The sequence below is a fragment of the Astatotilapia calliptera genome, chromosome 11, assembly GCF_964374335.1.
Source record: "Astatotilapia calliptera chromosome 11, fAstCal68.1, whole genome shotgun sequence".
In the NCBI taxonomy this organism is placed as follows: domain Eukaryota; kingdom Metazoa; phylum Chordata; class Actinopteri; order Cichliformes; family Cichlidae; genus Astatotilapia; species Astatotilapia calliptera.
The window spans coordinates 3,233,198-3,244,038 of record NC_137432.1 but is presented as its reverse complement, the minus strand read 5'-3'; the positions used below and the strand labels follow the sequence as shown (position 1 = coordinate 3,244,038).

At 41.3% G+C, this 10,841-nt stretch overlaps 1 long non-coding RNA gene across 1 annotated transcript; it reads left to right on the top strand.

Annotated features, from left to right (window-relative positions):
- Nucleotides 1–4,116: 4,116 nt before the first annotated feature.
- Nucleotides 4,117–5,654, top strand: LOC113031989 (uncharacterized). Its single transcript, XR_013912297.1, has 3 exons — nucleotides 4,117–4,276; nucleotides 4,358–4,640; nucleotides 4,748–5,654. It is a non-coding gene; the product is annotated as an uncharacterized LOC113031989 (long non-coding RNA).
- Nucleotides 5,655–10,841: the final 5,187 nt, after the last annotated feature.

Genomic DNA, 10,841 nt, shown 5'->3' with positions numbered 1-10,841 from the left:
GGGATCATTCAAGTCAAATCATACATTCTTTTTGCTTTTGTGCTACTGACCATTCCTCTCCTCTGTCAGTATTCAACTGTGGAGTCACCCAGGGGTCTATATGTAGATCTGTGCTAGCTCTAACTCGCACACAGAAATACAACTAAGCTCTATGTTCCAACAAAAACCGCAGACACAAGAAAACCTCTCTATGCAAATCTTGTATTAAAAATATTTTTTAAACTCATCAACTTTTAATGCAGCTGTTCACACTGACCGCCTCACTTCACTGTAAAAATTTGGGGCATTTGTTCTTTCCGACTTTGTTCCAGTTTGGTGGAGAAACAGATGTGACCAATCAGACCACTGCATCTGGCAACACGTGCGCTGTGGCTCAGAGCGTGCACTGGTACTCTGCACATGCAAATAAACTAATCCTGTTTTCCTTCAGATATACAGCTAGACGTTACGATATCTCAGTCGGTTTCCTAAAATGATTCCTTTGCCTCAAAGGTATCGAACTCCAGGCCTCGAGGGCCGGTGTCCTGCAGGTTTTACATGTGACTTTGATCCAACACAGCTGATTTAAATGGCTAAATCACCTCCTCAACATGTCTTGTAGTTCTCCAGAGGCCTGGTAATGAACTAATCATTTGATTCAGGTGTGTTGACCCAGGGTGACATCTAAAACGTGTAGGACCCCGGCCCTCGAAGCCTGGAGATGGACACCCCTGCTCTACTTGCTCAGATGTGGTCTCAAATCTCCTAACAAGAACTTGAACTGCCCCACTGATGTTGCGAAAGCAGTCGTGATCCAGCTTCAACTCCTCCCTGCTGCTGCCTCCTGGTGAGAAGTGAGAAATCTCAATTTCTTCCTTTTCTTGTTTGTAGACATCAGGACCGGTTCATCGTCGTTTGATGTCAACTCTGTCAGAGTTTTGTGTCGTTTTTTTCACGACACACTCAGTCTGTAGTTTTACTCTGAACTGTTAGGTCCACATTTAGCAGCAGACTTACTCTTAGCTGCACCTTGTAGTTGCATAACTCGGTTGTTTTTAAGCTTTAGTAAAGACTTAATAAAGACTAGACCCTGCAACGTTACACTTCCACGGTTGACTTTAGGTCTAATGGGACTCTGCTTCTGTCTTTCAAACAGTTCAACCTTAACTCATCTTTCCATAGAAGAGTCTCAACAATGTTTGAGAGTCATGAAAGCAGTAAAAAGATCCTTACTGTTCTTTGTTAGCAGCGGCTTTCACCGCTCCACTCTTCCAGCTGAGACCAGTCTTTTCTTCAGTCTTCTTGCTTGATGAATGATCATGCACTCTGAGGACTTGTGGATGGTGCCTGCTGTCTTATTCACCATCTTTCCCATTTGTAGCTAATGTATCACAGTGTGGATCTGTGGATTCCTGAAGCCTTAGAAAGAGTTTCATAATCCTTCGCACACTGATTCAAACATCTCCTCTGGAATTTCTTCTGAATGTTTTGCAGCAACTTTATGTTTATGTAAATGTTCAATTTCATGAGCATTTGCCTGAACAAGGCTGGCTGTAATCAGGCCTTGGTGTCTTGCCCAGCTGCAACCGGGTCACAGTGCAGTTTGGATTGCTTCTTAGATTTACACTCTTCACACAGGCCCAGGTGGTATTAGATACCCTGTCTTTCTTCAATACATAGTTATCATTTTAACCTTGTTTCTTGTGTTAACCAAAGCTGCCGTTTTTATGTTTAGTATGAGATACGCACACAAAGAAGAAATCAGGAGGTCAAAACTAGTTTTCCTTCCTCTCATTTCTTCTGCTTTGTCAGTGACTTTCAAAGTTCCAAGTCCTTCCAACTCTAATAGCCCAATCTTTGAGCTGAAAGTCTCTCAGCAGTAAACTAACACAGTTAAAGAAACCAGGCCATCTGAAGTTTTTCATATGAAACTTCAGTCTAATACTTTTTTGAAACAGATACGAGTCAGAGACCTCAGTGTTTCCTGTTGAAGCAGCTCTGGTTTGGAGAAAGTAATAAGGAAAGCAGCAAGAAAATGGCAATATGATACGCTGACTCTCTCACCCAGTAATCCCAGACGGCTGCATCCCTGCAGGCACTCCTCTGTCTTCTGATGGCCACTGTCAGTTCTGACTCTGGACCTTCAGGGTTGCAACACAAACCAGCCTTGCATTACATCGAGGAGGCTTTTCCTTCATCTGTTTTAGCTCAACAATGCAGCTCCGTGTCACCAACGCAGACAGGATGCATTTCAGTCACCCTCTTGCAGGCTGTAGAAAATTGATACCACGTGTTCCCTTCCAAAACACCAACTACATATGTTAAACAAGAAACAAAGTGATATCAAATTTTTCATTTATTTGGGCTGTTCACGCAAACCCTGACACTAGAAATGTAATCTGCACTGGGATCAGATACACCCACGGCTGTAATTTCATGTTTGCCTCATATCTGCTAATATTACACAACCCACTGGGTCAATCTAAAGGTTTAAATCTGCAACATACAGCACAATGAAGAGACAAATGAAGTCTCTCACATTTTGGGTTTGAAAGATTTTCCACTTGATGATCTGAACTGGACAATCTTAAATAGTAGCCCTAATCCTGCGTCTGGTGGACTTTAAAAGTTTTATGATGTGGATTAAGATCAAAATTAAATTTTTAATGATAAAAGAAAACTTTTATGGCACCAACAAAAACACATAAGGGTATTCTCTGAGGTAGCCCACAAAGGCTTCAAATCAGGGATTCATGTTACTAATCATATGTCGGTTTTTAGCCGATACTCAGCCAACTTAAATTCATTGTCATGACTTTCAATGAAATTCTGCTCTTGGTGCCCAAGTAATTAATATTTCACCCTGATGGCTCCCGTATGAACATGAAACTAAGAGGTTATCGTAGCATTGTTTAATGACAATAATGGGGTCATGTGCTAAGATTTATTTAGATTTTAATCAATAGGTGGCAGTGTTTTACAAGAAAGTATCAGTGTAGGGCTGGGCTAGTGTAGCCTTCACTTGTAGTAAAAACAGAAAAACTGAATATTTGGTCTGAACCAAGAGTGGTGTAGCGGTCAGCACATACTGTAAGAAGGTTCTGGGCTCTAACTTCATCGCATTCTGCCCTTCACTGTGTTAAGATGACCTGTGTAAATGGAAGGTGCCATAGCATCACAGGCTGATTTGTTTCAGATCACCATGACACTGTCAACATGGTTATTTCATGAACCACATGGTTCACTCACTCGTGGAGCCAGCCTCAAGTGGCCACTCCGGGAACTGCAGTTTTTGGCATCTCTTCATTTTCAGGACTCGATCGTGATCTGTCTGAGCTCAAGTACGCCTGTAACAAGCACTGATCCCTCAAGCTGCATTTCTATTGGAGGAGCAAAGCGCATTCTCTTGAGTAACCAACCATGATTCTTTCCAAGGACTAGGATTGAAGAGCAGGGTGCTGTGATAGTGTGGTGTTGTGTGTCCATTATTGAAACAATGTGAAGCAAAATAAAAAGACAACTCAAGGAAACAGTAGCCCAACACCTTAACATCCCAGTACTCCTTTAGATTACAGTTTTTTACAGACGCTAGGACACATGTCTCAATACTTAGGTCACTTTTGCAAAACTCCTCACACAGTGAGCACGACAGAAGTCTATGTGGGCTAAACTGAGGACCAGTTATCATTGTTTGGGCACAAAATGCATTCAATGACTACATCTCTCAAATTTCATGAATTATCTTCTCACTCAGACACAACAACTGCCAAAAATCTTTGTACGTACAGGACATTTTGCATGTGCTTACATACTGTTTTCAAAACTGTTAAACTTATGGTCAAAACAATAACACAATGCAAAACTGAATAAGACAGCAAAATCCAACAGCAATATTTTATTGAAACATATTTTAAATCTAAAAATGCAGTTTAACCAGCCACAGCTGATCCTCATTGTAGATGAACATCTACACAGGTGTCACTCCTTCAATTTCATTACAAAAGGAGACGACTGCTGAATAGGTTTGTTTTGTGATGTGAACATGGACCCAGCCAGAAATGGAGAAGTGGCTGAAAGAGGAAGAAGAGTGGCCGGGAGGGGGCGAGGAATACGTATGCGTGGTGGAAGAAGAATAAGAGGAAGATCAAGAGCTGTAGTCTCAGATGAGATCAGAGCTACTGTAACTGATCATGTAGTAAATCATGGTCACTCAATGAGAGGCTGGTCAGAGAGTGCAGCCAAATCTGCAACGCTCTACAGTGGCATCTATTGTTAGAGTTTTCTGGCAAACCAACAGGTAACTTGTATTCTGCAGGGGGATTTGCACATTTCAGAAGTAAATAAGCTTTTGTGTAATTGTTGTTGCATTTCTGCTTAGGACTCAACGGTTACCTCACACAGGAGGGAGAGGACGGATGTTCACTGATGTGCAGGAAACTGCCATTGTTGATATGGTCATCAGAAACAATGGGATAAAACTCACTGAAATTAGACAAAGAGTCTTGGCAGACAACGTTACCTTCGCAAATATTCACAGTGTAAGCGTAACAACAATTTCTAGAGTCCTGAAAAAACATCAGGTCAGGATGAAGCAGTTGTACACTGTGCCTTTTGAGAGGAACTCTGAACATGTCAAGCAACTCAGGAACCAGTATGTCCAGGTAAGATCACGATACAGATCTGTTTTTGAACAAAACCAAACACACACAGACAACTTTTACAAATTTACTACTGTAACAGCTCATGTTGCCCTGTGGATTTATGTTAGAGAGTCATGGAGATTGAAGGCAGGCAAACACACCACATTTTCATCTTTGTGGATGAGGCAGGTTTCAACTTGGCCAAAGCACAGCGACGAGGGAGGAATGTGATTGGGAAGAGAGCCACCGTGAATGTCCCGGGCCAGAGGGGTGCCAACATCACAATGTGCGCAGCAACATCCACTGATGGACTGCTGTTACACAGACCACTGATTGGGCCATACAACACTGAACGGCTCCTTGCGTTCCTGCATGATCTCTATGGAAGGGTTGTGCTAGGTGAGGAAAGGGATGCGGAGAGAAGGAATCAGCCAACATTTATAACTGTATGGGACAATGTGGCATTTCATCACTCCCGTGCAGTCACCGAGTGGTTTGCAGCCCATCCCAGAATGGAGTCTCTTTTCCTCCCACCTTACTCTCCATTCCTCAACCCCATAGAGGAATTCTTTTCCTCATGGCGGTGGAAGGTTTACGACCATCATCCACATGATCAAATGTCCCTCCTGGATGCAACGAATGCTGGATGCCTGCAGATATCAGCAGAAGATTGCCAGGGATGGATCAGGCATGCCAGGGGATTCTTTCCTAGGTGTGTTGCCCTAGATGACATAAGATGTGATGTGGATGAGAACCTGTGGCCAAATGGAGAAGACCGAGTAGAATAGCATTACTATTGTATGTGTATCAGTGGATGGTGTGTATACAAATTCTTGTATTTTGGGATTACTTAGTGCAAAAACATAAAAATACATAAACAAATATTAACGAATTCTGCATGATGTCTGATTCATTCCAGTAACATATATTGAAATTATAAACAGAGATGTGTCCTTGTTTTACACAAGAAAACACTGTAATGCTACATGTTGTTAGTGTTTTTTAGGTCATTGTTTTGTGGGTGACAAAGTGTGTTTGTCGGTTGTCAACCTTTGCTAGTGTTCTGGAAGAATGAGTTTATTTGAGACCTGAATGAAGTGTTTTGGTAGTTGTAGTGCATTTTGAATGTGAAATGAACTGCTTTGCCAAGCTGACGGTCAGTTAGGAGGATTGTGTGAAGAGTTTTGCAAAAGTGACCTAAGTATTGAGACATGTGTCCTAGCGTCTGTAAAAAACTGTAGTGTGTGTGTGTGTGTGTGTGTGTGTGTGTGTGTGTGTGTGTGTGTGTGTGTGTCTTTTAAATTATACCCTCTGTGATGAGGTGTAGTATAGACTGTAAGACCTAAAATTCTGATGTAGAAACAGATGGGAGCTTCCTTGTCTCACTCTCTCTCTGTCACAAATGCACAGACACACACAGACACACACACACACAGACACACACACAGACACACACACACACACAGACACACACACAGACACACACACACACAGACACACACAGACACACACAGACACACATATATACACACACAGACACACACACACACACACACAGACACACATATATACACACACAGACACACACACACAGACACACACAGACACACATATATACACACACACACACACACACACACACAGACACACATATATACACACACAGACACACACACACACACACACACAGACACACAGACACACACACACACACACACACACACAGACACACATATATACACACACAGACACACACACACACACACACACAGACACACAGACACACACACACAGACACACACACACACACACACACACAGACACACATATACACTTCTCCCAAGATGCAGCTTTAATCCGTTAAAGATCATGAACTCGCGGTTTCCCTCCCCATAGGCTGACCACAGCCGGACTTTCGTCTCTCGGCTAATTATGAACATATGTGACAGAGAGAGGCCAAAGCCCAGCTCTAGATAAAATATGATCTGTTCCTAATCATACCAGTGATCTTTAGACAGCAGTGGAAGACTAAACGTCCTCTTGTTTCTGTAATTTGTATGTGGGGCAGGCCAAAGGAAAAATGCAGCAATTTACTGGAAACTCTGTTTACATATTAATCACTGATTTTTACTATAAATGCATAGAACTCCAATCCGCATACAGCAGATAGAGTATATGGGCTTATAAGCTTTTTTGTGCCTGTCTTGTGCGATGATGGTTAACGCCACTGATTTATAACATACCAGAGTGTGTGTATTAGCACCACATGGCAAAGATGGAAGTGAGAAACCAAAAACACAACGTGAGATCACTTGAAGATGGTCCAAGGATTCCACAAGATCAATCACTTTGTTGGTCAGCGTTAAAATGACCTGAAGGCTGTTAAACATTTCCGAACTAACTTAATCATATTAAGCAACAGTCTGTATGCACATTAAACAGAAAAGAAAATCTTTAAATAAATATTTATTTCACGTGTATTTATGCTCTGGTACCTAAAAGATATTGGTCTGTATCCTTGTAGTTTAAAAGAAGAGCAGCTTTGTTATCATTTAATTAAATATATTATTAGGTATTGTTCAGAAATGTCCTCTGACATCCCGCAGGAAAAGATATCTATAAATCTTATAAAGTTTGTATCTGCCTTGTGTGAAACTTGTATGAAAAGCATATAAGAGTGAAAACAGATATAAGATCCCTTGAAAAATTATATAAATGAAACTAGTATGTTTTGGATACTAAAACAACATATGAAAGTGGCCACTTTCATGAGTAAAGCATATCAGCCTTCTATGATTCACTATATGAAGTAGGCCACATCTGATGCAAGTCTTTTATAAGTTTTTTCTATTTCTTTTCCATATGGGATTAGAGAACTATTGGAAAAATGTCGTGACATCCTCTTAATCACCATCACACCACTTGAGGTTGAGCTAGCTTATGGTGCATTTAGCCACATGCTAAATGGCCTTGCATCTCTTCTGTTAGGAGATTTTCCTCTTGTTATGCCAAAGCAGTAAAAATTCCACATAAAGTCATGTAAAGAATAAAGCTTACATAGGACTCTATGCAATCCTGCCTTTTAGGTAGGCAAGACCAAAGCACGTGGAGTTTTTCCTTCCCACTGTCCCCAAAGTGCTTGCTCATAGGGGGTCATATGATTGTTGTATGTATTATTGTGGGGTCTATCTTACAATATAAAGCGGCCATGTTTAATGGCTAATATCTAATAGTTAATCCAACATTTGTACTTTTTGTCTAAAAAAATGAAAATCCATTAAAATGAGAAGTTTGGTTTGAAACTCCCAGAGTAATCTAACAGATGACCACTGCTGCATTGGGAAATTACCAAAATAAAACTGAAGATTTGCAACAACAGTTTTTCCCCCTAACCCTAACCCTATTTAATGAAGCTGACAACCCGATCCTCAACCTAGAGACTTCGATGTATTCAGTTGTGTCAGAACACGACTTGTAAAGAGGAAGAGATCTGAAATTACAAGCCAAAATAAAAACAATGCAGCTCAGCCCACAGACAGTGAACGACAGATTTAAGTCAGGTATTGTTTTACATTCATTATAATGGAGAGCTGCAAAACTATGAGATTTCACCACATGTACAGTATATTCATGTGAGGTGTTAAATACACTGAAATGTCCTGGCTATCTGTATTAAATGATATGGTTAAATATGGCTGCACCGCAGACACAAAGAAGGGCAAACTGTGACAAAAAGAACAGGTGACTTCTTTCACTTTTTTAATCCACGCCTGCATGTGAGCCTCTGCTCGACAAAACACTGAACATTAATTGTCCAGTGGGCGTGCGCTTGCTTTTACACTAGCTCACGGTTTAATTAAAATAGAGCAGTGGTATACCACTCAGTATGTTTTTTCCAGTCTTTTGTTCCAGCTTTCTCTTTCTAGGTCAGTTGGTTGTAGCCTTCAGGCAATCGTGTGTAAATAGGAGCAGTTGTGTGTTATGATATTGACCTGCAGCCCTCTGGGAGCTTCTCTCTCTGTTCTTTACTGAGATCCCAGGTGACTCAGTCATTTCTCTACTCAGTAGAGCTGCAGGGAGCTCTTCGTGCTGTTCAAATGGAGATGAAGAAGATACAGCATGTGACCCAGACAAGCGGATTCTGACTTACCCCACAGCACCACCCTGCTGCTTGCTCGAATTCCATCTGCAGTCAGATGCTCGGGTGGAGGAGATCTAATGTTTTTGTGATTGTGGTCTGTGATGGAGTGCTACAGTATGCCAAACACGTTCAATCAATATGTTGCTTACAGCCTTTCAAAATCTCTCTAGCTGTTTGAGATAGCTGTAGGACTACATGAGATGAGGTTTACACTGAATTTAATATAAAAATAAATCAGGTGACGGGTTCATATGTGATAGATTGATTATTAGTTGAAGTTCATAATGGAGTAAAAAGTTGTGGTTAAAAGTTACCCAATGTATTATTCAATTTATTTCAAATATGTAAATGTATAAACAAGGGTAAAAGAAGTCCCATTAAGAGACGTAATGTAACACAGGCTAAAATAGTTAACAGAGTTCATGACTATGTTCAACCGGATAACAATCCTTAATGTGACTACAACCTGTGTAAAATTCAATCTGTGGTCTACTTGTCGAGCCTGGGGAATAATCCATGTGATTTAGTGATCATGATTGATTAGTTATGCCTGCCGTTGCCAGAAGAGGGAGCTCTGGCCACGATGCCTCATTCGACCCCGTGCACGAGACAATACTAACTTCCTGGTTTGAGACCGGATGTGGGGTTGTACATTTCCGGTTTACTTTGCGGTCAATCGCTACTGCGAAGATATCCTCCAACATCATGTCCAAAACTCGAAAACGGAAAGATGGCGTTAAGTTACAAAGAGCAGAAGGTGGGAACACTCACCGCTGCTGTGTCATAAAAAATCTAATGATCAGTTTTGACGTTTAAAGCGTTTAGATCGATCAGTTGTTTACATCACTCAACACAAGCAGAACTGCATCACTGCAGCAGAAGACACATCGTCCACACTCAGAAGCACATCTCTGTGTAGTGACTGGTCTCATGATCTAAACAGGCAAATGTTCAGCATTCAAACTACAGGTGAAGAACAGTCAAACCAGATGTTTCCCGTTATGTCGAGATCAGCTAGTCAAGTACACACCTACACAGCATGTTAACAAACCGTGAAAACCACACAAAAATGAATGATTGCTGGTAACGGTTTCTATACATTAGTATGTACGAAGGGTATGTTGTGACTTACCTTCAAAATTACAGCGGTCCCTCGCTATAACGCGGTTCACCTTTCACCTCGCTGTTTCAGATTTTTTAGTGCAAGTTTGCTTATTTTTACGGCACATTGTGTCCTGCGTCCTGATCGCTGCAGACGATCTCCTCCGTGATGTCTCTCCTGTACAGTACAGAATCGCTGCATCGATGCTAGCAGTGTGACTCTGAAGTGCAGTACTGTATGTCCACGATGTCCACCAAACGTTTTGCAACGTCAAAAACTAAAATTGGCTTCTTGATTTCACCTATCGCTGGTTATTTTTAGGACATAACACCCGCGATAAACGAGGGACAGCTGTTTACAGGAATCCCTTTTCTCTTTTGCCCTGAGGCCCTCGGCCAGTTGGTGATGAGTGCGCTAACATACCTGTAGGTCGCCGTTTTAATGAGTGTTTGATGGAAAATGACAAATGCGGAGTTTGCGCTCTCCAGTCGCATGATAGGTGAGTCATAGTAAATAATTTTCCAGTACGTGTACGTTACACATGCTATTTTTTTAAAATTAGGATTATTATTTTGCTATCAAACTGGCTGGAGAAATGATTAAAGTGCACTGAGTGTGATGCAGTATGGCAACGCTATTATGGAATATGCTGTGAACTTAGCTAACATTACTTAGCAGTGATATGGGTTAATTTACTCAAGTGAAAGCTTTAAACATTAGCCCGATACATAACTAGCCAACTTAAGGCTTTCTGGTTAACCCTCTGGGGTTGACGGACCCAGAGTCTCCGTTTCAACTTGGGTTGAACGTGCAGACTTCAAACTATGTAACAGTTTTTAAATTGTGTTGATAGGTACGGAGCCCCGCAGGGGACATGGGAGAAAAAAAAATTAAGACGGACTTTTGCGAGATCTCGCAAAACAAACTCGAGATCTCGCAAAACTTTTGCGAGATCTCGCAAAAGTTTTAGCCGCATTCT